Genomic DNA, 27,973 nt, shown 5'->3' on the forward strand with positions numbered 1-27,973 from the left:
GAAAAGATCATTAAATCTGAAGAGACAGGGGATGGCACTGTGGTGTAGCAGGTAAAGCTGCCATCTGCAATGCTGGCATTCCATATGGGCGCCAGTTCATGTCCAGGCTGCTCCACTTCTTCTTTTGCTTTTTTGTTTTGTTTTAAGTATTTCATTTATTTATTTGAGAGATAAAATTACAGACAGAGTGAGGGGGAGACATAGAGAAAGGTCTGCCATCTGCTAGCTCACTCCCCAAGTGGCCAAAATGCCCAGAGGTGAGCCAATCCAAAGCCAGGAGCCAGGAGCCTCCTCTGGGTCTCCCATGCAGGTGCAAGGGCCCAAGCACTTGGGCCATCTTCTACCGCTTTCCCAAGATATAGCAGAGAGCTGGATCAGAAGAGGAGCAGCCAGGACTAGAACTGGTGTCCATATGGGATACCGGCATCGCAGGTGGAAGATTAATCTACTGTGCCACAGTGTTAGTCCCATGCTCCACTTCTGATCTAGCTGCTAATGGCTTGGGGAAAGCAACAGAATATAGCACAACTGTTTGGGCCCCTGTCATCCATGTAGGAGACCTGGAAGAAGTTCCTGGCTTTAGCCTGGCCCAACACTGGCCATTGCAACCATCTGGAGAGTGAACCAGCAGATAGAAGATCTCTCTCTGTCTCTCTCTCTCTCTCTCTCTCTCTCTCTCTCTCTCTCTCCTCTCTATAGTTTTGACTTTCAAAAATATAAATGAATCTTAAAAAAATATTTTGGGCCATATTCCATTTTTTTCCCAGAGACTTTATAGACAACACAGATCCAAGGTACAACTGTATATTATTATAATTCCAACTTCAACATTCAAACCTGCAACATGTAAAAAATTCCAATTATATATTACTAGGCATTTGTCAAATGACAGTTAAATGTATGTCATACAATGGTTTTAAGCTTGTAAGATAATATTCAAATGCTTTATACTGCCGTCGGTCATTTTGTCTGATTTTATACATTAGCTTAGATGCTCAAGTGAACTCATTTTTTTTCAATCTGGTTAACCTTTGGGTTATCACTTCTTGACACATAGTAGATATGTAAATAAGCAAAAAAAAAGATGACAAAGAAATCATCTAGAAAGCCTAGAATTCCAAACAAGTCTTTAGGTACAAAATCTAGAGGTGATAAGAAATAGAAAAAAGCTCCCATTAAATAAAGTATTTATCCTAATGTGGAACATCCAGAAAAGGCCCTCAATTGAAAACATTTCCTTGAATGCACGCCTCAGCAAAGTGGGAAGATCCCTAATTCTCTCCATATTAGATCTGGGCTGCCCTGAGAATCTCCAGTTACAATCATTAATGTCTTAACACAATCCTACAACATCCTGAGACTGAGCATCTCCACCAAAGACTGGTAGGAGCAAGGCCACCGCACAAAGATGCCCATAGCTTGTCTCAACAGGGAAACAGGCTTGCTGTAAACAGACTGCAGCCAGTGTAGGATTGCTGTCGAGAAGCGACAGGCGCATCCTGTCCTGCTTGAAATTGTTCTCGAAGCACCCTTACTAGCTCTTGGCTTTCTGGGTAACTGTTCTGATGTACACTTCTGAAAAGTGCATATACCAGGGTAGCAATCAAAATGAAACTAACTACAACTGCTACAAGCACTTGGTCGCTTACTCCTTCTATAATTGAATCATCTTCCAGATTCAAACTTTGAACTTCACCCTGATATTTGGTTATTCCAGGTCTAGGACTTCTGAGATACCCACCACGCCCACCTCCACCATCTCCCAGTGACTCCTGACAGGAGCAGGGTGATTCTGGGGCTGAGCCCTGGGGTTCCTGAAGGAAGGTGAAATCTTGGGTCCAGAGACTCCTTCACCACAAAGAGCAATAAAATGATTTTTAAGAGACCCTTTCACATCACTCTCTCACACATATGGAACATGGGCATATATGCTACAACCTTCTATGGCTGTGCTGTCCAGTGAGAAGGTTTGCCAAATATACGTCCCCCTACACAAACTCGGGCAAAGATTCATCTAATCACCAATCATCTTCCTATACTCCAGATGAACGAATGAGGGTGAATAGTACAAGCCTATACATGATCCATTTTCACAAAATAGTGCTATCATTAATAAATGATGCAAAACTACACTGAAGATTCTCATCTCTCCTTCATAAAGTATGTGAAATATTCTCTGCCTCTCACACAAAGAGTCCTGTGTGTTGTCATTCCTCCCCCAGTCTATGAATCTGAGTCCCAACCTTACACTACAAGCAAATCCAAGAAGCTGTCATTTTTATTTAACATTCATGGGCTATAGTTATGAAAAATGTACTCACTGTAATATGGTTGCATTCCTTCCATAGTCAGACTCTTATAATATAATTCAATCTTCTTAAAGACATTTTAGTGCTGAGGCATGTTAAAGGAAAGTATCATAAAATAATTCTAGAGACATGTATCCAAAAAATTAAACTATGCAAAATTAGAACCAACAGTTAAACACTGGCTAAAGATTAAATAAGTTTAAGGAAAGACACTTTAATCATAGTTTCTTACCACTGTAATCACTCCATCAGGAATATTATATGAGGGTACTTGAAAAAGTTCATGGAAAGTGGAATTCAAAGATAAGTTTATTTTGGTGAAAAAAATTTTTGAAATCTATGAATAATTTTTTTTTTACAAATACATTTCCCATGAACTGTCTGAAGACTCCTCTTAGGTGAAGACTGTTGGTCTCTAATCTGTATCTATTTCTCATCACTCAATACTGAGTATTGTTTTTGGAATTCTTCTATGTCACATAATTGTCATGTATTATAGGTTTTTAAAATGACTTCACAAGTATTATATAAAAAGGACAAAAGCTCTATCTAGTGACATTTTATTTCCTTCCCCTACATTAGCACCCCATGTTCCTTACACTAACTTAAAGAGTTAAGAGACTACAATTTTTGATCACCCTAAGGAGAGAGCCTAACCCAGATCATCTTAGAAAGACAAAGTAATCCCCAAAGTAAATATGAGGACTGAAGTCCAATCTGGAGCAAGGCAGAGACCAAGTCCAGCATAGAAATTAATAAATTTGGCCATATACCCTTATTGTCATCTCTCAACCAAAATATCTTTTCCTAGGGCTCTCCCTAGAGGCATCTAAAACCAGACTGAGCATCCCAGAACCATTCTACCATGTACCAGCATTTCTGAGTATATTCCTGAGGTTCTACCAAATCAGACCTTTCAAGTAGGTAACTGATGAAGATATAGTTAGTATCAAATCTTTACTATAAAGCCGGCGCCGCGGCTCAGTAGGCTAATCCTCCGCCTTGCGGCGCCGGCACACCGGGTTCTAGTCCCGGTCGGGGCGCCGGATTCTGTCCCGGTTGCTCCTCTTCCAGGCCAGCTCTCTGCTGTGGCCAGGGAGTGCAGTGGAGGATGGCCCAAGTCCTTGGGCCCTGCACCCCATGGGAGACCAGGAGAAGCACCTGGCTCCTGCCATCGGATCAGCGCGGTGCGACGGCCTCAGCGCACCTACCGCGGCGGCCATTGGAGGGTGAACCAACAGCAAAAGGAAGACCTTTCTCTCTGTCTCCCTCTACTGTCCACTCTGCCTGTCAAAAATTTAAAAAAAATAAAATAAAAATAAAAAATCTTTACTATAGGGCAGCATTGTGGCACAGCAAGTCAAGCTGCCACATGCAATGCAGATATCCCATACATGAGCCCCAGTGTGAATCCCAGCTACTCCACTTCCCATGCAGCTCTCTATTCACACACCTTGAGAAGCAGTAGAAGATGGTGCAAGCACTTGGACCCCTGTCACCCATGTGGCAGACCTGGATGGAGTTCTGGGCTCTTGGTTTCGGCCTGGCCCAACCCTGGCCTTTGTATCCATTTGGGGTTTGAAACAGTATATGGAAAATCTCTTAATCTCTCTCTGTCTCTCCTCTCTGTCATTCTCCCTTTCAAATAAATAAATAATTTTTTAAAAAAAATGTTACTCCATCTCACTGTTCAATTACTTACAGTTTACTTCTACTTGATCAATAAAAATCACTCAGGAAAAAAATTACTGAGGAGCTCAAATCGATTACAATGCTTACCCCTGGATAACTCATACAAATTATATAATTTTTTAAAATGAAGTGACAGATCTTTGTAACAAATCAACTTAAAAATTTTTTAAAGATGTATTTATTTATTTGAAAGAGTTACAGAAAGGGAAAGACACAGAGAGAATGACACTCTCCCTTACTGGTTCACTCCTCAGATGGCCTCAATGGCCAGGGTTGGGCCAAGCCAAAGCCAGGAGCTTCATCTAAGTCTCCCATATAGGTATCAGGGGCCCAAACAGGTAGGCCATGTACCGCTGCTTTTCCCAGGCCATTAGCAGGGAGCTGGATTGGAAGTTGAGCAGCCAAGACACAAACCAGTGCCCATATAGGATGCAGGCATCACAGGCAATGGCTTAACCCACTACACCACAATGCCAGCCCCAAATTGTATGATTTGTAAACATAATGACCAATAAAATTAAATTGACTTTTCAAGTGTTTAACTAAAATGAACAAAGAAACCATAGAGCTCTTCTTTTGAAAAGGGATCTGAACCACAGAATAGAGGAGTTAGGTACTTTGAAATATATAAATACAATAAAGCTAATAAGGAACTGAGAAGCACAACAGAAAGATACCATTTTCTGGCTTGTAAAATAGAAAATATATACTCTATGAACAACTGTTAGTTTCATTCTGTTACAAAAAAGTATTCCTCAATTAAATATTTTATACAATTATAATTATCAAATGTCTTATTACATATACCCATAAATTTCTAGCTATGTTGTTTCGTTGCCCACAGAAATTTACAAAATCTTAGAACTAGATAAAATCTCAAGATTATCTCATCTGGTCATCTTAATCTGATTTCCTCAATAAGGAAAATGAACAATTTTATCAAAAATCATATATCTAAAAGGCAAGGACAGAACAAGAATTCAATTATTCTGACTGCTAGTCCACATGTACATTTCTATCCAATCACTAAATTCAATTCTAATAGCCTAAAAGTACCCATAATACTATAAAGCCAACCCGTAATTATTTCCAGGTGAAGCTTTGAGCAAAATGTAACGCAGATAAAATTTGTCACTGGCTTGTCAAACCTCTTCTCTGCCCTTTGTTACTCACCCCGTGGTGCTGCCTCTCCTTTTCCTACTTCAGCATTCATTGATCTTATACCCTTCCTATATCTACCCCTGTGTTAAACGCTGATCTTAGGGAAAGACTGAAAATGTATTCATGGTAAGCTAAGGATGGACTCTTCTCTAAAGACACCTATTTTAACAGTGGGCAAAGAAATAATCAATAGCTATGGCATCTCAGGTGTTGAGGAAGTAGCAGGAGACCTTCCAGCCTAGTATCAGACCACAATGGTAACCTCTGATAATGAGGCAAGCCCAGCCTCGCCTACACCATTTAAGTTATATTTTTTTATTTGACATCACTACAAAGCATCATTTATAAAGCTCCAAGTCATGCTGGTCTGCCAGCTTTCACAGAGGGCAGCTTTACTGACATCAACAGCACCTTTTCTCACCACCTGGACATCTGTCAAACCATCTGAGCCAACAGCTGAGAGGCAGTGTGCCAAGGCAGGCTTCTGGCAGATGGATATGGCTGGAAGCATTCAAATCAGTTTGGATGGTGAATGGCAAAAAATGCCATTTAGGAATCTAAACTCTTCTGCTTGAACCCCACCTACCAACCCAGCTTTGTTACATTTGAATGTTTTTCCACTGGTTCACAAACATGTTTTCTCATCCCCATGTCAGTCATGATGTTTTCCTTACCTACAATGCCTCCTATATGCATATCTAAATCCTGCCAATCCTTTAGGGTGTATTCAAGTTCCACTTTCTTCAAGAAGACTTCACTTGACCTCAAGTAGAAGTTCTGATAATAACACTCCCAGGATGGGAGTTGTGGTACAACAGGTTAACTGACAGCTAATGAGCCAGCATCCCACATCGGAGTTCCAGGCTCCAGTCCCAGCTGTTCCACTTCCAATCCAGCTTCATGCTAATGCACCTGGAAAAGTATGGAAGAATAGGCCAAGAACTTGGGTTCTTGCCACCTTTGGGAGACCAGGACGGAATTCCTGGCTCCTGGCTGCTGCCTGGCCCAGAACATTTGGCTGCTGGGACATTTGTGGCATGGACCAGCAGATAAAGTATCCTCTCACATGTGTTCATTCCCTCTACAACTCTGCCTTCCAAATAAATAATCTAAAAAAAAAAAAAAAAAAAAAAAAAACCAACAACAACACCTCCATTTGCCATGCTTGAAAACTATTTTAATGTTTCTTCCAAAGACTAATACCTCTAAATTCTAATTATTTAGCACGTATTTATTATATGCTGTTAAATCTTATTTGCTGTACAGTCACTTTATTACATCTTAGAGATCTAAGTTTCTCGAGGGCAACCACTTGGTCCTTCTCATTCATCTATTTATTCAACTAACTTCAGTTAATGTCTGTAGTTGCCAAGCCTGGTGCTAGGTGCCAAGAATATAAAAATATAAATAAACAGTCCTATCTCAAAGGACTTATTCTGGGCTGATGTTGTGGCATAGTAGGTTATGCAGCCACCTGCAACATTGGCATACCAAACGGACGCCTGTTTGAGTCCTGGATGTTCCACTTCTGATTCATCTCCCTACTAATGCACCTGGGAAAGTAGAAGATGGCCCAAGTGCTTGGGCCTCTGCCACACACATGAGAGTCCTAGAAGCAGCTCATGTCTCCTGGCTTCAGCCTGGCCTAGCCCCAGCCATTGTGGCCATTTGGGGAGTGAACCAGCAGATGATAGATCTCTCTCTCTCTCTCTCTCTCTCTCTCTGTCTCCCCTGCCTCTCTCTCTGTAACTATGCTTTTCAATTAAATAAATAAGTCTTAAAAACAAAAAGTCTCTATTCTTTTTGTTCTTCAGTCTACCTTAACTCTTTTGTACTCATTACAGTAGCTGGTACAATGTTAAACACAATGACTAATCAAATATTTGCCAAATAATTGAACAAGAACATCATTAAGGGGCAGTATTTTGCAGAGTAGCTAAAATGCTATGTAGAATGTCCATATCAGAGTGACTGGGCTCAAGTCCTTCCTCTGCTCCCAGTTGCAGATTCCTGCTAATATATGTTCTGGGAGACAGCAAGTGATGCCTCAAATAGTTGGGTCACTGTTACCTACACGAGAGACTTGGTCTAATCCTGTTGTAGACATTTGGGCAGTGAACCAGTAGATGGATGGGAAACCTATGTCTCTCTGACTTTCAAATAAATAAAATAAAATTACATCTTTAAATTTAAAAATATGTAACTTGGGGAGGGTTTTAGGACACTTAAGAAACCATTTGGGATGTCTGCATTCCATATTAAAGTCTTTGAGTTCAAGTCCAGGTTTCTCAATTCTAACTTCTTACTAATGTTCACCCTAGGAGGCAACAGATGATGACTAAAAGTAGTTGGATCACTGTAACCAATGTAGGAGGTCTGGATTGGGTTCTAGACTTCTGAATTTAGCCTGGCCATTGCAGGTAAATAATTTTCTAAATATAAAAATTCAGGGCCAACATTGTGGCAGAGCAGATAAAGCTGCTTCCCAAGACTTGGGCATCCCATATGGGCACCAGTTCAACTCCCAGCTGCTCCATTTCCTATCCAGCTCCTTGCTAATGGCCTCAGAAAGCAGTGAATGATGGCCCAAGTGCTTAGGCCCTTGCCACCCACATAGCAGACCTGGATGAAGCTGGCTTTGGCCTAGCATAGCACTGGCTATTGAAGCCATCTGATAACTGAATCAGTGGATGGAAGATCCATCTCTGTCTCGAATCAGTGGATAGAAGATCGATCTCTCTCTGTCTCTCCTGCTCTGTAACTCTGACTTCCAAATAAATAAATAAATCTTTTTAAAAAAATAAAAAGAAGAGCTTTGCAATTATATGCTCATTACCAAAAGGATATTTTAAAATGAAAAAAATGTGCTTTATTGGCTAATTGAAAGAGACAACTATGGAAAGTGTGGTCTTCAGCACTTTTCTCAATCTAAACACTGGAGATCACAGATTTTGCAAAACACAACTGTAAGTGATTATTCCATATCCCAAAGCTCCATACTTCCATATTTAACAATTCATAGCTTTTCTATTCTTCACAAATAAGATCTACATTTTAATTCCCCCAAAAATTTAGTGCAATGAATAGATCACTGATGCCTTCTCTATAATTGCTCAGTGAAAAAGTGTTTTCTTTTTATTTCTTTAAGCTTTTAATTAATTAATTAATTAATTAATTGAAAGGCAGGGTTAGAGAGAGAGACAGAAAGATCTTCTATCTGCTGGCTCACTCCACAAATGCCCACAGCAGCCAAAAAGGTGTTTTCTAAAGATGTGATACAATTTAACAGAAAACATATTTCTATTTTCAAACAGTTAATCCTTACTACATGTCTGAAAAAAGAAGTAAATGATATTATTGACATTTTGCAGAATTAGATAGTAAATTATTTTAAATAATTTCTTAGGGACAAAGAGCCTCAATATCATAAATGTGACTACAATTCACTTTGAAATATAATCTAAAGCAGCATAAAATCTCATTTCTTCTTGAAAGTGTGTCAGTAAAGTTTATCTACATTATTGCAGTGCTGGGCTAGGGCGAAACCAGCTTCATCCAGGTCTGCTATGTGGGTGGCAAGGGCCCAAGCACTTGGGTCATCATTCACTGCTTTCTGAGGCCATTAGCGGAAGTTGGATTGGAAGTGGAGCAGCCACGACTTGAACCAGTACCCACATGGGATGCCAAAGTCTCAGGAGGCAGATTTATCTGCTAGGCCACAATGCTGGCTTCATGTCCCAGCTGCTCCACTTCTGATGCAGCTCCCTGTTAATGCACCTGGGAAAGCAACAGAAGATGCCTCAAGTGCTTGGACCTCTCCACCCACATGGAAGACCTGAAAGAAGCTCCTAGCTCCTGGCTTCAGCCTGGCTCACCCATTGCCATTGAGATCATTTGGGGAGTGAACTTGCAGATGAAAGATCTCTGTCTCTCCCTCTCTTTCTCTGTAATTCTTCTTTCAAATAAATATAGAAGAACAAAATATTTTAAAATACCATGTTCCATAAATTCTATTGTATAGTATAATGACATCAAGGCAAAGGTCTAATAGACTTGTACTGCAACAACACTTGGTAAGTCCTGACTTCTTCCTATTCCCCCCAGCATTGAAAAACAAAAATAAAAAGCTATCAAAAAGTCACAACAGAATTATTTCAGTGAATGAGCTGGGTACTTTTAGTAGTCATCACTTAAAACAGTTTGGGGCGGGCGCCACAGCTCACTTGGCTAATCCTCCCCCTGCGGCGCCGGCACCCTGGGTTCTAGTCCTGGTTGGGGCACTGGTTCTGTCCCAGTTGTTCCTCTTCCAGTCCAGCTCTCTGCTGTGGCCCGGGAGGGCAGTGGAGGATGGCCCAAGTGCTTGGGCCCTGTACCTGCATGGGAGACCAGGAGGAAGTGCCTGGCTCCTGGCTTCAAATTGGCACAGCACATCAACCACATCACACCAGCAGTAGTGGCCAATTGAGGGGTGAACCAATGGAAAAAAGGAAGACCCTTCTCTCTGTCTGTCTGTCTCTCTCTCTCTCTCTCTCACTAACTCTGCCTGTCCAAAAAAAAAAAAAAATTAGTTTGGATGTTCTACATTTATTCTTGCTACTTATCACCATGGCTACCTGAGCTGCTGATGATATGTGGCAAGATGTGGACATCTATGCTAACAAAGAAGAGGGAAAATAGTAAAGCCATTCATTCACCTAGCTCACATCTCACAACTTGCCTTTAACCACTGTTAAAACCTGCTGCAATAATCTTAGAAAATTACAGTTTAAAAAACAGGTGATTAACTCAACTAATCCTTAAAAATAGAATATTTGCAGTATCACAGCCTGTTTAGTGATTCAATTACACAAAAGATTAGTTCTTTCTCCTACAAAGTGCTGGAGTTAAAAAGGGAAGAACTAGGCTCAAAATCCTAAATTGCCACTATTTATGTGACTTGTGAAATCACTTAACTTTCCTGGACTATTTCTATATCTGTGAAAGACAAACTGTAAAATATTTTACAGAGACTTTTCTAGAAGATACCCGGTATTAACTATATTTCAAGCACTAAATAGAGGTATTTAATATGTCAAAGTAGATTTAAGAGATGTAGTCACTATATATTTAGTAATTAACTATTAATATATTAAATAATAATTTTATATACAAATATATATTTAATAAGCATATGTTGACTAATTAAATTTACCTATATTTAGTGTTTGAAATATAGTAATATATTTTTTTCCACTTCCAGATTCTGGTTTTAGAAATACTCCCCATGGTTGTATAGCCAATGTAATATTTGATATTTTAGAATGTGTACAATGAATTTTAGGCCTCTAATTAATCTGCTTATTATATTCTAGTCTTCATAGCATTTTTACTGTGAAAAAAACACAAAAATAACCTTTATTTTTCATTTTCTAGATGAAACTCAAATTATTCTGGAAAAGTCAATGTTATCCCCTTTAAATGTTAATTTCCATCCACAACTGAATTTATATTTAGAATAGAAACAGCACTTGGTAGAACATCCAATTAAACCTATTCCAGATTAAAATATTATTTGTTGAGGGCCTGGTATTATGGCACAGTAGGCTAAGCTACTGCCTACAACACTGACATCACATATGAGTGTGGGTTCCGTCCCAGCTGCTCCACTTCTGATCCAGCTCTCTGCTAGTGCTCCTTGGAAAGCAGAAAACTATGGCCCAAGTGCTTGGACATCTGCCACCCCCATGGGAGACCCAGGAGTTCCAGGCTTAAGGTTTCAGACCTGCACAAGCTTAGGCTCAGTCATTGCCACCATTTGAGGAGTGAACCAGCAGACAGAAACTCTCTCTCTCTCTCTCTCTCGCTTTCCCTGTCTCTCCCTCTCTGTGTAACTCTGCCTTTCAAATAAATAATCTTTTAAAAATTACTTACTGCGACTGACACTGTGGCGTAGTAGATTAAACCTCCACCTGTAGTGCCAGCATCCCATATGGGCACTGATTCAAGTCCCAGATGCTCTACTTCCAATCCAGCTCCCTGCTAATGGCCTGGGAAAGCAGCAGAGGACGACCCAGGTACTTGGGCCCCTGCATACATGTAGGAGACCCGGAAGAAACTCCTCGCTCCTGACTTCAGATAAGCCCAGCTCTGGCCCTTGTGGCCATTTGAGGAGTGAATCAGCAGATGGAAGATCTCTCAGTCTCTATCTCCCCCTCTCCCTCTCTGTAACTCTGCCTTTCAAATAAAATAAGTAAATTTTTTAAAAATCACTTATTAACAAGTTAAAAATTTTTTGTTTTCCTGATTCCATATTTCCTTCTACTGTTTCTAGTATTTAGTTGTTAGTTGTTATCTTTGAAATCTTACCATGCATACATAAAAAAAAAATCTAATGTTAATATTTTAGCCAACTCTCCTTCTGAATAATATAAGAACTCCTCCCTCAAGTTACACACTATTTTTTTTTTTTTTTTTGGATAGGCAGAGTGGACAGTGAGAGAGAGAGAGACAGAGAGAAAGGTCTTCCTTTACCATTGGTTCACCCTCCAAAGGCCGCCGCGGCTGGCACACTGTGGCCAGCGCACCACATTGATCCGATGGCAGGAGCCAGGTGCTTATCCTGGTCTCCCATGCGGGTGCAGGGCCCAAGGACTTGGGCCATCCTCCACTGCACTCCCTGGCCACAGCAGAGAGCTGGTCTGGAAGAGGGGCAACCGGGACAGAATCCGGCGCCCCGACCGGGACTAGAACCCGGTGTGCCGGCGCAGCAAGGCGGAAGATTAGCCTGTTGAGCCACGGTGCTGGCCAAGTTACACACTATTGCACTTACCACCAGAATGGAAGGTGCATTAGAGCAAGGACATTTATCTATTTTCTTACTACTGAACACTATAGTTGAGGGAAATATCTTTTCCTCGTTGATCCTAGGTAAGTTAACAACAGAAAAGTATACAAATTTATTCAGTGTATATCTTACATGATATGAGAGTCTTCATAAGGAAATGAAGACCTAAAGAAACAGGTAAACTGTGTGTTTTTATTCCAGATTTGACGAAGAGTAGACAGTTGTGGAGAAACATAAAAGGACCAAAGGATACGATCTAAAGGTAATAAACTGGGGAAAACTTAGCAATGCTTGTTTATTCAGATTCCTTTCTATGCCTCTTCATCTTCAAAGGTAAGGAATTCTACTTTCCTCTCATGAGATCTTACCATCTGTTTCAGAAGTCTATCAAAAATCCTTCCTAGGTTTTATGACCTGCTTCAGGGGAAAAGAATAGGGGGAAGATGAGAGTGATCCTTCTGCTGTTACTGCTTTCTCAAATGTCAAGTACAATATTTTGGGGGAACATGTGCTGAACTCCACCAATAACTGATACCTAAAGTTGTAGTCAGCAAACCACAGCCCATGAGTCAAATCTTGACCAGTGTCTGGTTTTACAAAACTTTACTGGAATACAGCCATGCTAATTTGTTTATGTACTATCTGTGGATGTTTTAATGCTACAGCAAAGTTAAGCAGTTGTGACACAGACCACATGGCCCACAAAGCCTCAAATATTTACTGTCAAGGCCTTTACAGAAAGTTTGTTGACCCCCCAGCCTAGAATAATTTCTAGTATATAACAGACACTCAACAAACATTAGTTGCATAAAACATTGCAGTATTTTAGCTATGTGGTTTTTTTTTAAAGATTTGTTTATCTTTAAAAACGGGGACCAGCATTGAAGTATAGCAGGTTAAGTCACTGCCTGCAGCACCAGCATCCTACATGGACCCCGGTTTCAGTCCCAGCTGTACCACTTCTGATCTAGCTCCTTGCTAATGCATGAGAAAGCAGCAGAAAATGGTCCAAGTCCTTGGTCTCCTGCATCCTTGTGGGAGACCCAGATGAAGCTCCTTGCTCCTGGCTTCAGTCTGGTCTAACCCTGGCCACTGAGGTCATTTGGGGAGTGAACCAGTGGATGCAAGATTTATCACTCTCTCTCTCTCTCCCTCTCTTCCCTTCAAATAAACAAATAAAAAATTGTTTATTTGAAAGGCAGAGTTACAGAGAGAGAGTGGGAGAGAGAGAGAAAGAGATAGAGAGACAGACAGACATCCATCTGATGGTTTACTCCCCAGATGACCAAAATGGCCAGGATTGGGTCAGGCCAATGCTAAGAGCCAGGAGCTCCATCCAGGTCTCCCACATGGGTGGCAGGGGCCCAAATACTTAGGCCATCTTCTGATTTTCCCAGATCATTAGCAGGGAGCTGGACTGGAAGTGGAGCAGCCATGACACAAAAAGGAGCCCATATGGGATATCAGCATTGAAAGTGGCAGCTTTGGCCAGCGCCGTGGCTCACTAGGCTAATCCTCTGCCTGTGGTGCCGGTACTCCGGGTTCTACTCCCGGTTGGGGCGCCAGTTCTGTCCTGGTTGCTCCTCTTCCAGTCCAGCTCTCTGCTGTGGCCCAGGAAGGCACCTGGCTCATGGCTTCGGATCAGTTCAGCCTGAGCCATAGCAGCCATTTTGGGGGGGTGAACCAACGGAAAAAAAGAAGATCTTTGTCTCTTTCTCACTAACTCTGCCTGTGAAAAAAAATTAATTAATTAAAAAAATTTTTTTAAAGTGGCAGCTTTACCCACCACGCCGCAACACCAATTCCAGTATGTCTGTTTTAATCCCACAAATTAGGCATTACTATTTAAAACAGATAATTCTCATTTAGATTTCCCTAGATATTTACTAATTTCTTCGTTCATAAACATTACATACGCTGGGCTTTTTCAGGACCATTTTTCTTCACATAAAACACACTCTTGAGGAAATGTCAGTTAGTGGTAAACTCAGTTTCTGTTTAACCAAAAATGTCTTTATTTCTCCTTCATTCTTAAAAGATCATTTTTTAAAGATTTATATTTATTTATTTGAAAGGCAGAGGCATACATAGGGAGAAAGAAAGAAACAGACAGACAGAGAGATCTTCCATCCACTGGTTCACTCCCCAAATGGCTGAAATGGCTAGATCAGGCTAAAGCCAGGAGCCACAAGCTTATTCCAGGTCTCCCATGTGAGTGAAGGGGTCCAGGGTCTTGGGCCATCTCCATTGTTTTCCCAGGCACATTAAGGGGAGCTGAATTGGAAGTGGGGCAGCCGGGACTCAAAACGACACCAATAAGGGTACTAGCTACATCACAACACTGACGCCTTAAAAGATCATTTAGCAAAATGATAAAATACAAGGTCAACAGGTAATCTCCTGTACATTGCAGATACTATTCCATTGGCCTCTAGCTTTCACTTTTCCTATTGAGAAGTCTATTATTTGCTAAATGTTATTCCTCTTAAATTAATCCATGTTTTCTTTCTGGTCAATTTTAAGATTTTTCTCTAGGTCTTTGTTATTCATTGATGCATCAGGCATCTAATACTGTATAACAACTTGTTCCCAAAGTATTGTGACTTAAAACAATAAACATTTACTATTCTGCAGCTTCCATGGGGTCAGCAATTCAGAAGCAGCTATGCTGGCTGGTATTTCTCAAGACACTTTACAAAGCTGCAGTCAAAATGTTAGACAGGGCTATAAACATCTGAAGGCTTAATCAGGTCAAGAGGATCCACTTTCCAGGTAGTTCGCTCCTATGCCTCACAAACTAATGTGAGTTATAGGCAGAAGGCTTCAGACTCCCAAGCACTACACTGATATGAGCATTTACCTCCAAGGTAATCTTACGTATGTAAGATTATTTATTATTTTTTGCTGTTTCTATTTTTATTTATACTTTTTAATTTGGGATATTGTTGTTGCTGTTTTGGTTTTTATTTATTTAGAGAGGTAGAGAGACATCAATAGATAAAGAAAGCACTACCATCTCTTGGTTCACACCCTAAATGCCTAAAAGAGCTAAGCTGGCATGGATTGAGGCTGGAAGCCAGGAACTTAGTCCAAGTTTCCTACTTGTGTGGCAGGAACCCAATCACTTGAGCCATCACTGTTGCCTCTCAAGATTGGCACTAGCAGGAAGAGGGAGTCAGGAGCTGGAGCCAGGGATCAAAGTCCAGTGTTCCACTATGGGAGCATCTTAACCAGTATGTTAGCAGCTAGACCAAATGTCCACCCCTACTACTTTTTTTTTTTTCTTCACATTTGAGGTATGTTATAAGATTTTTCTTAATTTCTGCAAGTCCAGCAATTCATTAGCCAAAGGTTTATTGTGAAAGGTCTCTTTAACATAATTTGTCTACGATTCCTCCATAAGTGAAAATTCCAAGCCCTTTTCTTTTCTCTTTTTAAGATTTATTTTTATTTATTTTGCAAGGCAGAGTAACAGAGAGGGAAACAGAGAAAAAGATTTTCCATCTGCTGCTTCACTACCCAAATGGCCCCAGTGGTCAGGGCTGGGCCAGGCTGAAGCCAGGATCCAGGAACTCCATCCAGGTCCCCACATGGGTGACAGGGGCCCAAGCACTTGGGCCATCTTCTGCTGCCTTCCCAGGCATTAACAGGAAGTTGGATTGGAAGTGGAACAGCAGTGACTTGAACCAGCACTCTGCTATAGGATGCCAGCATTGCAAGTGGTAGCTTAACCCACTGCCCCACAACACTGACACCACCACCACTGCCCCCAATCTTTTTCATAGACATTCATCGTTTACCTGGTAAATAATTCTACCATGGACTAATTTTCATATTTATTATAAGTAACATGCTATTCTGAGTTTTTTTATATGGTAAGATGTAAACTGTCACCAAGAAACCAAAAACTTTGGAGTATTTGAATCACACAGCACCTCATTTAAGTGAGGTTACATCATGTCAGAAATATTGCAAAGTCTGAATAACAAGATGTTCGAAGAATTTCAGTTTCTTTATGTCCAAGTGATTAATTTCTCCAACAAGAAATGACATGTAGAGGGCCTGCTCAAAAACGGTTCACATAGGAGTGAGCATTACAATGCATTAAGTTGAGCTGCCACTTCAGAAGCCCACCTCCCACATGGAAAGGCCCCTGATCAAGTCCCACCTCCACCTCTGATACAGCTCCCTGATAATGCACCTGGGAGGCGGCAAATAACAGCCCAAGTACTTGGGATGCTGCTACTCATGTGGGAGATCCGGATGGAGTTCCTGGCTCCTGGTTTTGGCCTGACCCAATCCTGGCTGTTGCAGACATTTGAGGAGTGAATCATTAGATAGAAGATCTCTCCTTCCCTCTCTCTCTCTCTCTCTCCTTTCCCCATCACTCTTCCTTTCAAATAAATAAATATCTTTTGTTTAAAAAAATTGGCTCACCTTTAGGAATCTTTATCTTATCTATGTGCTTAGAAACATATTTTCTACAATGATCAATTGGCACGCCATAATCGAAAATGTTAGTTAAAAGTCATTAAATAGTTTGGCTTAGCCAACTTGAATAATTTTGAATAAGAAGTCTCAGCCTTCAAAGTACCTGAAGGTATTACAGGCATAGTAACTTTAGCTTTTTGTATATTTGCTTGTTTAAATACTTTCATTTTTAAAGTCCAGTCTCTAAAAAATAGAAATACATAACATTCAACCCACACCCAATTATCAAGTCTGTTAGTTCTACCTCCTGGATTTGTCTACTACACTTCATCCCTATTGCCTCTGTCCCAGTCTGAGGCAATATTTACCATCTCTCCCCTGGTAGAGCAACAGCTTTCTATTTCCCCATCAACAGTCTTGCCTCTGTGTAGCCCATCATCCACAACCTGATCAAAGCAGTTTTTGTTCAGGATATATCTTAGTATTTTTTTAAAGATTTATTTTATTTGAAAGTCAGAGTTACACAGAGAAAGGAGAGACAGAGAGAGAGAGATCTTCCATCCACTGGTTCACTCCCCAGATGGCCACAACGGCTGGAGCTGTGTTGATCCGAAGCCAGGAGCTTCTTCCCAGTCTCCCACGTGGATGTAGGGGCCCAAGGACTTGGGCCATCTTTTACTGTTATCCCAGGCCATAGCAGAGAGCTGGATTGGAAGTGGAGCAGCCGGGACTAGAACCGGCACCCATATGGGATGCCGGTGCTTCAGGCCAGGGCTTTAACCCACTGCGCCACAGCACCGGCCCCGGATATATCTTAGTACTTAACACAGTGGGTTATATCCCCTTTCACTTAACTCAGAAGATATCATGTTCTCTGGTTTGTCCCTTTATCACACTGGCTGCTCCTTCTGATGCTCCTTCGCTGATCCGAATGCTGAAATGCCATAGTGCTCAGTCCTCAGGCCTGCTCTCTCCTCTATATACACTCTCTAAGAATCTAAACAAGTCCTGTTATGGGCTTTAACTACCCTCTATGCACTGGTGAATCCTAAATTTATAGCTCAAGCACTGAACTTATCCCGTGGACCCAGAAATTCACTTGTCTTTTATACTTGGATGTCTAAGAGGAATCTCAAATTTAACATGTAAAACAGAACTCTTGTCTTTGAGTTATTCCCCTCCAAAAATTATGTATTTCTCCTTTAATCCTTCCCAACTCAGAACTGGAATCAACATTCAACAAGTTTCACAGGTCAAACAGTTATTCTTGAATTCTCTCTTTCTGTTGTAATACACGTTCAAATCCCTTAGAAAATTCTATTGGTTCTAGCTGGAAAATATATTCTGAATCCAACTATTTTCCCACTATCTTCACAGCTACCATCCTAGTCCAAGTCATCATCATTACTTCTCTGGATTGTGACAACAGCCTTCTAACTGATCTCCCAGCCTCATCCCTTTATAACTTTTTTCCACCAGCAGTTAGAGTGACCTTGTCCTTTTTTTCTCCAGGTTTTTATTTATGTATTTATTTGTATTTGAAAGGCAGTGAGTAGGGACCAGAGAGGAGAGACAGAAATCTTTCATCTACTGGTTCACTCCCTAACTGTCCACAATAGCCAGAGTTGGATCAGGCCAAAACCAGGAGCCCCAAAAGCAATGTAGGTCTACCATGTGGTGTCAGAGGCCAAAGAACTTGAACCATCATCTGCTACTTCCCAGGGTGCACATTAGCAGAGTAGGACTCAAACCTAAGCACACAGATATGGGATGTGAGTATCCCAAGAAGCATATGAACCACTGCACCATAACACCTGCCCCACCAGAATGACACTTTCAAAACATTAATCACAATGTTCCCAGATCAAAATTTTCCAAAAGCTTCCAACCATATTTAAAACAAGCCAAAACTTCTTATCCTTGTTAACAAGGTCCTATAACCTAGGACTTTGGACCTGCCCACCTCTCTGACCTCATCACCTACCTCTCTTATCTCTCACAAACATCTTGCAGCTCCTCCAACATATGAAGCTAATTCCCACCCAGGTACTTTCAACTGTTTTCTCTTCCTTAGACTCCTCATATCTTCATATGACTCACTTTCTTACTTCCTTCAGGACTCTGCTTTAACATAACCTCAGTCAACCTCCTGAGAATGAACTTCTCTAACATCTCCACCTGAAATTGCTATCCCCCCTTCATTTCAATCTTCTTACTTTATTCTGTTCCTCCCATAACACTTACCACTACCTGAAAAGATACTATTTCTTTTCTGCTTCCTGCATCAGAATGCAAATTCCAAGAGACAGGAACATTGCCACATTCAACTCTGTATCTCCAGTGCCTACAGCAGCACGTGACATGCTGCAGGTATTTTTTTTTAAAGATTTTATTTATTTATTTGACAGGTAGAGTTATAGACAGTGAGAGAGAGAGAGAGAAAGGTCTTCCTCCCGTTGGTTCACTCCCCAAATGGCTGCAACAGCCGAAGCCGAAACTGCGCCGATCTGAAGCCAGGAGCCAGGTGCTTCTTCCTGGTCTCTTGTGCAGGTGCAGGGGCCCAAGGACTTGAGCCATCTTCTACTGCTATCCCAGGCACAGCAGAGAGCTGGACTGGAAGACAAGCAACCGGGACTAGAACCGGCACCCATATGAATGCTGGCGCCACAGGCGGAGAATTAACCTACTGCGCCACGGCACCGGCCCCTGCTGTAGGTATTTAATAAACAAAATGTCATTCCTCTGGAAAAAAACCCTCAATGGTTTTCCACTGACTTTTAGATAAAGTCCTATTTAATATGAGTTATTAAACCCCTGCGATATGATTTCTGCCTCACCTAGAACCACTCTCTTCACATTCTCAATGCTAAACCTAGAATGTTCCTCTGTATCCTCGCCTCCTATCATCTGCCTTCTTATTCTCTAAGTTTCATCTTTTAGTATCATTTTTAATCTTAGTTTTAAATAAATTCAATATAATTCTAAGTCTCATTTTTTTTAAGTTACAGAGAGAGAGACACAGAAAGAGAGAGAGAGAGAGAGATCCTCTATCCACTAGTTCTCTCCCCAAATGGCTGCAACAGCTAGAACTGGGCTGATCTAAAGCCAGGAGATTCTTCCAGATCTCCCTATGTGGGTTCAGGGGCCCAAGTATTTCCCAGGCCTATTAGCATAGAGCTGGATCAGAAGTGGAGCAGCCAGGACTCAAACCAGTGCCCATATGGGATGACCACACTGCAGACAATGGCTTATCCAACTGCACCACAGTGCTAGCCCCCAATTCTCATCTATTTCAGCAACATTTAGTTGCTTCTGAGAAGTTTTCTCTGAATCATCCAATAAGATTAACTACGTTTAATCTTCTTGCCATACACTCTTATAGTAGTCTGTCTTTCTCTATCATGATATATTAGCTTTGTAATTACTCAGTATGTCTGCCCTATCAAAACACACAGACATTGAAGATAGTGACATCACTATACTTTTAGTGTCTAACACAACACTTGGCACACATGAGATGTTCAAATATTTATGGAATGCCTAATTGCGTCATTAAAATTCACACAAGAGGGTGAAGTAGATACCTAGATCATCTTTAAAATACTAAATAGGCACATAGTATTTCAGTACTTTTAATAAGTGTAAGTAATGAGTCAAATATATAGTAGAAAGCAAAATCATATACATAGAAAACACAGTAAGAAATATAGCCACCTTCTTCCAAGCCAATGAAAAAAAATGATTTCACAAAGATCCATCTAGAGCAACAACTGCATCATATCTATGTTTATGATGAATGCTTTCAACTGATCCTTTATGGATGCACTGTGAAAGTGGATGTTTTTAAGCAAAATATGCTATTTTACATTTCTGACTTGTAGTTTGAGAGACACTGATTTGAAGACTAACTAGTGCTGGTATCTCTGAAAGAGCAAAATAAAGTTGGTTCCAAGATACTGAAGACACAGACTCAAACCAATTGCCACTGCCAGAGTGAAACACCAGTGCTGGGTTGACACTGCAAACAGTAAACAAACAAGAATAAGCATCTCCATTCTCTTACTTGCTAACTTCCAGCGTCCTAGCATTTTCACTCAAAGAGGAATCAGTTAACAAAAAGGAAATGTAGTATTCCCAAGTCCCATCCCCGGCATCACAAAGAAGAATACAAAAGGGCAAATGTGGAGCAGAGAAACAATAGGGAAACAACCAGCACACAAATCTTACAGCAAAAAATTGCCAGAAGCCCAAAAGAAGTCTTCTGACATTAAAGCCAAGTACTTCATCAAAGAAAGGCTTTTTCAGATGTTTTCAAGAAAAGAAAGATAAAAACCTACGGAAATAATTTAAAAGAAAATATTTTTTGCTTAATGGCTCTAAACTGGAAATGTATATTGGTCATATTTTTGTTTTTGTTAGTGAAAACAGCATCAGTGATGATGTGAACTTGCTCAAAATAACCTTCTTGGCTTGAGGACAGAAAAACTAACATGAATTTAAATCAAAAGTCTTGGAAATGTCTCTGATTCCTTGATATAAGCCAAGTAATTCCTGGCAAGGCAAATATGGATAAAGTTATTTGCTTTCCTACCATATATATGTTAATCCATTGTAACAACTGTTTATAGAAAGTTGGGGGTATGTATTTAGACATAGTGGTTAAGATGCTTGCATCCCATGTTGAAATGCCTGAGTTTGACCCCCAGTTCTAACTTCCAATTCCAGCTTCCTGCCAATACAGACCCTTGAAAGCAGCAGACGATAGCTCAAGTTAATTGGACCCCTAACACCCAAAAAGGAGACCTGGATTGAGTTCTTGGCTCTTGACTCCAGTCCTGGGCCCAATTCTGGCTGCTGAAGGTATCTGGGGAGTGAAGCAGTGGATGGGAGTTCTCTCTTTGTCTCTGTCTATCTCTGTTTCTAAAATATTTTTTTAAAAATATTGAACCAAAGAAGATATACTAATGGCAAAAAGCACAGGAAATTATATCTAACATCACTAGTCATTAGGGAGATGCAAATCAAAACCACAATGAAGTATTAGTTTATACACACTAGGATAGACATAATAATAATGTTTTTTAAAGGAAAATAAAGTGTTGGTAAGGTTGGAAACTGAAATTGTATACTGCTGGTAGGAATGTAAAATGGTGCAACTGCTGAACAAAAGCAACTGAACAGTTTCTCAAAACATTAAACATAGCAGCTGGCATTGTGGTATAGCAGGTTAAGCCACTGCCTGTGACAGAAGCATCCCATATGGACACCAGTTCACATCCTTGCTGCTCCACTTCCAATCCAGCTTCCTGTTAATGCACCTGAGAAAGAAGCAGAAGATGGACCAAGTACTTGGGCTCCTGCCACTCATGTGAAAAACCTAAAGAAGCTCCTGGCTTCAGACTGGCCCAGCCCTTGCTATTATGGCCATTTGGGGAGCGAATCAGCAGAGAGATCTGTGTATGTGAGTGTGTGAGTGTGTGTGTATCTTTCCCTCTCTCTTCAAAACTTTACCTTTCAAATATATTTTTAAATTTTTTAAAAAATAATAATATTAGAAAGGATCTGCTGGCCTGGCACAGACTTAGATTGCTGGACTATGAAAAAAAAAAAGAAAGTTAAACATAGAATGACTATATAACCCAACAATTTCACACCTAGATTTTTACCTCAAAGAGGTAAAAACGGGTTCTCAAATACATATACATATATGTTCATGGCAGCACTCACTATTCACAATAGTCTAAAGGTGTAAACAGTCCAAATGTCCATTGATAGAATGGACAAATTGCGATGGGGCTGGTGCTGTGGCGTAGCGGGTAAAGCCACTGCCTGCAGTGCCAGCATCCCATATGGGCACCAGTTCGAGTCCCAGCTGCTCCACTTCTGACTCAGCTCTCTACTGTGGTCTGGGAAAGCAGTAGAAGATGGCCCAAGTCCTTGGGCCCCTGCACCCACGTGGGAGACCCGGAAGAAGTTCCTGGCTCCTTCTGGCTTCAGATTGGCATAGCTCTGGCCGTTGCAGCCAACTGGGAAGTGAACCAATGGATGGAGGACCTCTCTCTGTGTGTAACTCTGACTCACAAATAAATAAATAAAATCTTAAAAAAAAAAAGAATGGACAAATTGCGATATATACTTACAAAGAATATTACTCAGCATTAAAAAGGAATAAAGTACAACTACAATGTACAAGAACCTCAAACATATCATGCTAAGTAACATAAGGCAGACATAAAGGTCACAGATTATAGATTGTATAACTGTATTTGTTTGAACTATCCAGAGCTGGTAAATCCACAGAAGGCATACTGACAGCTGCCAGGGGCTAATGGGAGAAGAAGCGATGGGAAGTACCTGCTAAGTGGATAAGGCATTTCCTTTGGATGGTGACACTGGGGATGAAAGTTAATGTTTCAACAACATTGTGAATGTTCTAAATCTCCCTAAACAGTCCATTTCAAAATGATTAGTTTTATGTGATATCAATTTTTTTTCATGTAAAAGATGTTTAGGGGCTAGCATTGTGGAACAATGCATTAGACTGACACCTGTGACACCAGCATCCCATACAGGCACCAGTTTGAGAGGTGGCTGCTCCATTCTGGTCCAGTTCCCTGCTAATGTGCCTGGGAGGGCAGTGAAGGATGGCCCAGCTGCTTGGGCTCCTGCCCCCTACATGGGAGTCCAAGATGGAGTTTTGGCTCCTGGCTTCAATCTGGCCCAGCCCTCACCATTGCAGCCATTTAGGGAGGTAAGCCAGCAAACGGAAGATTCTCTCTCTCTCTCTCTCTCTCTCTCTCTCTATATATATATATATATATATATATGCACACACATACACACACACACCAGTCTTTCCCTCTTTCTCTGTAATCTGCCTTTCAAATAAAAATAAATAAGTAAATTTTTAAAAAGCTTAAATAATTTTTTTAAACACCTAAGACTGAGGCACAGTGGCACAGTAGGTTAATCCTCTATCTGCGGTTCCGGCATCCTATATGGGTGCCAGTTCTAGTCCTGGCTGCTCCTCTTCCAAACCAGCTCTCTGTTGTGGCCTGGGAAAGCATTAGAAGATGGCCCAAGCGCTTGGGCCCCTGCACCCACATGGAAGACCAGGAAGAAGCTCCTGGCTCCTGGCTCTGGATCAGCATAGCTCCAGCCGTTGCAGCCATTTGGGGAGTGAACCAACAGAAGGAAGACCTTTCTCTCTGCCTCTCCCTCTCACTGTCTGTAACTCTACCTTTCAAATAAATAAATAAATATTAAAAGAAAAAAAACTAAGATTGAGATAAAATGAATGTGAAAGAACATACCAAATGTCATATCAAGGAGTACTCTGAAATTTTAGTGGACATTTGAGACTTTTGTTTTATTTGCTCAGTTTTGTTTCACTTCAGTTTTTTAAGGAATAACCACTACTATATTAATTTTTACATTACAGTTACATTAACATAATGCCTTATAGTTATTATACTTCTGTCCGTGACAGTTGTGCTTCATAGCTTTTCCACCCCAGTACTCGGAACATCTGAACAGAGCTTTATACCGCATTGAAGACTGTGACTCACTCTAGCACTGAGTCTAGAACATCTAGGTATACCTACTTAACCTGTATATTAGAAAATGAAAGAACACGTATAAGTCAAAATACCCCAGATCGCTCTGATATCTTTCTCTCCACTTTCATCTGACCTCTCACCTCTGCTACCAATCTTGAGAATCACTAGATAGTAAACTGACATTAACTGACATTAACTGACTATCTATAAGGCATGTTAATAGCATTTTACTTATATATTACTTATATACTTATATATTTACTTATATATTCCAGTGCAAAAGAACTAAAGTAGAAACAAATGTGCTTATGTACTATATTGGGGGAAAGAGTCAGGAAGGGATATGACCAATAGCCCTCACCAGATGTTCAAAGCGGAATACAATTCTGCCAAAGGTGAAGACCCCTGCTATATTCATATTTAACAAAGCCCTTTCTCATTAGGTACAGAATTCGAGTTTAACAATTCACAGCAGAGAACAACTATTTCTCACTGCAGTTAGGAAGAGAAACAATATACCTGTGCAATACATGGCTATGTTCCATATATATTTATTCTATCAAAGTTTGCCTCAAGCTATGACAAAGAAGATACTTTATAATACCTGGAAGGAATATCAATATTGATAGCATGCCAGGAGTAGTTAGTTCTAAAGTGCTAGAATACTACCTAAAGGAATTCCTTGAGCACACACTTTGATACATGTATATACACATAATCCATCTTCGGAAGCACTGGATCTAATCCAAAAATTCCCAAATGAAAACCAGCTTTAATAGAATCTGTACATTCCAGCCAACTTCTGGGAATGACATAAAAATAGCTCTTTACTAACTGCTTACTAATTTCAAATTTTGTTTTGAGATTACATTTCACAAATCATCACTAAGAGTGATTCAAATTTGGAGAAGCATATTTACTACTAAAGTCGGAAAAATACAGAAGTGCTGAAAGCATTTTAAAAGGAGATGACAAAACTTCTCCTGTTATATAATGAGATGATTAATTAGTATAATTGGTATAATATTTTTGGATTTTTCCTGAATGGCAAACGTCTCTCCCTCTACTCTATCCATCATTATTAAGAGTCCAGTGAAGGGGTAGGAAAATATTACCTTGAAAAAGAAAGCGCAGTGAAATGAAGAACATTCCAAACATTATCAGGAAACATCCAGCCTTTTTATCTCTAGTGGGTAAAGAGAAAAATCAAAAATATAAAGGTTTGTTGTCTAGCTCCACACATGCAACACTGTGTAGGCCATCATGTTAGATGGTCCTGTGACAAAATGGTGTGGGAGGAGAAATAAGAGCCTTAGAAAGGAAAGGTCACAAATAAATGAGCTTAAGGCAAGACTTCTGGCACTTCATAGCCTCCATACATAGCAAGGATCCAGAAGTTTCATAACTGGAAATATGCCTAACAGACAAAAATCAGTTCCATCTGAGAAGTCAAAAACAGTTCAAGACAAGACTAGCACAATAGGCTGGCGCTGCGGCTCAATAGGCTAATCCTCCGCCTGCAGCACCGGCACACCAGGTCCTAGTCCTGGTTGAGGCACCGGATTCTGTCCCGGTTGCTCCTCTTCCAGTCCAGCTCTCTGCTATGGCCCGGGAAGGCAGTGGAGGATGGCCCAAGTGCTTGGGCCCTGCACCTTCATGGGAGACCAGGAGAAGCACCTGGCTCCGGGCTTTCGATCAGTGGCCATTGGAGGGTGAACCAATGGAAAATAGGAAGACCGTTCTCTCTCTCTCTCTCACTGTCCACTCTGCCTGTCAAAAAAAAAAAGACTAGCACAATGGTTTGAATGAGTCCCCCAAAGGTCATACATTGGAAACCTAATTCCCAATGCAGCAGTCGTTAAGAGGTAATTAGTCATGGTGGCGCTGATCTCATTAATAGACTAATGTCATGACCACAGAAAAGGGTTCATTATTACAAGAATGGAGTTATTTTAAAAAATAGATAAATAAATAAATAAAAAGCAAGTTCATGAGGGCTGGTGGTGTGGCATAATGGGTAAAGCCACCACCTTAAGTGCCAGCATCCCGCATGGACACTGGTTCAAGTCCCAGCTGCTCCACTTCTGATCCAGCATTTCTGCTAATACACCTGGGAAAGCAATAGAAAATGGCCCAAGTGCCTTAACCCCTTCACTCACCTGAAGACCCAAATGAAGCTCCAAGACCTGGCCCAGCCTGTGCCATTGCAACCATTTGGGGAGTGAACCAGTGGATAGAAGACCTCTCTCTCCCTCTCTCTCTCCCTCCCCTCCCCTCTCTTTCTCTGCCTCTCCTCTGTGTAACTTTCAAATAAATAAATCAATCTTTAAAAAAAAGGAATTAACAGTTAAGATAGACATGGTTGTACAATGGGAATAAACTCAATGCCACTGCACGATTAAAAACGGCTCAGATGATACATTTTATGTTAGGTACACTTTACCACAACACAAAGAAAGAATAACAGAAAAGGTATATGGGAGGAAGCCAGCGCTGTTTTGCAGAGAGTTAAAACCATGGCCTGCACACCAGCATCCCATATGCGTGCCAGATTGAGTCCCCACTGCTCTACTTTCAATCCAGCTCCCTGCTGATGCACCTGGGAAAGGAGTAGAAGATGACCCAAGTCCTTGAGCCCTTGCACCCATGTGGGAGACCAGGAAGAAGTTCCTGGATCCTGGCTTCAGATCAGCCCAACTCTGCCACGGCAGCCATTTAGGGAGTGAACTAGCAGATGGAAGATCTCTTTCTCTTTCTCTTTCTCTTTCTCTTTCTCTTTCTCTTTCTCTTTCTCTTTCTCTTTCTCTTTCTCTTTCTCTTTCTCTTCTCTTCTCATCTCTCTCTCTCTCCCCCACCCCATCTTTCTTTCAAATAAATGATTTTTTTTTTAAAAGTATAGGAGGTAAATTCCAAAGCATATTGTTCAAAGAGTTGCACTCCTTGCCTCTAGAAATAAAGGAAGCTAGGCCAGTGCCACAGCTCACTTGGCTAATCCTCCGCCTGCGGCGCCAGCACCCTGGGTTTTAGTCCTGGTTGGGGCGCTGGATTCTGTCCCGGTCACTCCTCATCCAGGCCAGCTCTCTGCTGTGGCCTGGGAAGGCAGTGGAGGATGGCCCAAGTGCTTGGGCCCTGCACCCACATGAAACACCTGGCTCCTGGCTTCGGATCAGCATAGCGTGCCGGCCGTAGTGGCCATTTGGGGGGTAAAGCAATGGAAAGGAAGACCTTTCTCTCTGTCTCTCCCTCTCACTGTCTAACTCTGCCTGTCAAAAAAAGAAAGAAAGAGCTCTTGGCTCTGCTCCCTGCTCTCTTGGCCTCTCTTCTCCTCTCGTCTCTCTTCTCCCTCCTCTCTGTCTCTCTCTCTCTCTTACAGTCTCCTTCTCTTTTTCCTTCACCGCCCCTTCACTCTGGTCTGTAGGGTGTTCCCCAATAAACCCTTTCCCTTACTCCGGTGTCTGGTGTGCTTTGTGATGGCTAACATTAAGATAAACATTGGTGCCGTAACTCGGATTGCCTTATATTGGTAATCCAGCATCCTCCAGTGCTCTGGGGTCCTGGATTTCTGCCGGTCGTGAAGCACACCTCCGGAACTCTTTCCAAGCCTCCGAACACTCTGCGATCTCCATCCACACATCGGCCTTCCAAATTTTGAGGTAAGACGTGGAACGAAAATTCCTCACGGCGACTGCTATTTAAGTGGTGGTCTACTGTCGGATACTTGCCTGACTACTCTCGTGAAGGCCGTAGCACTGGACTCTAGCCACCACTCCTACTTCTACTTAAGGCCTTTAGCCTCTACGGACACTGTGTCCAGGCAACAGTGGGTGTGAGTAACGACTCCATCTCTGTTCACCTCTTTACAGGCGAGGCCCTGGGCTCCAGTGGGCGCTTGTGTGACGACCCCGCCTTCTGCTCTCATTCCTCTCCTAGTCAGATGGCCAGGACTTCAAGGACTCTTGCTGTCCACCGATCTGACCTACTGAGTCACCATGGGAAAT

At 41.3% G+C, this 27,973-nt stretch overlaps 1 protein-coding gene and 1 pseudogene across 2 annotated transcripts in view; both read right to left on the minus strand.

The window, feature by feature from the left end:
- The window catches only part of TTC28 (tetratricopeptide repeat domain 28), a 695,665-nt gene that overhangs the window by 544,555 nt on the left and 123,137 nt on the right, over positions 1-27,973 (minus strand). The window lies entirely within an intron of this gene.
- LOC133752323 (E3 ubiquitin-protein ligase RNF170-like) lies at positions 996-27,894 on the minus strand (annotated as a pseudogene).

Source organism: Lepus europaeus, chromosome 23 (genome assembly GCF_033115175.1).
Source record: "Lepus europaeus isolate LE1 chromosome 23, mLepTim1.pri, whole genome shotgun sequence".
In the NCBI taxonomy this organism is placed as follows: domain Eukaryota; kingdom Metazoa; phylum Chordata; class Mammalia; order Lagomorpha; family Leporidae; genus Lepus; species Lepus europaeus.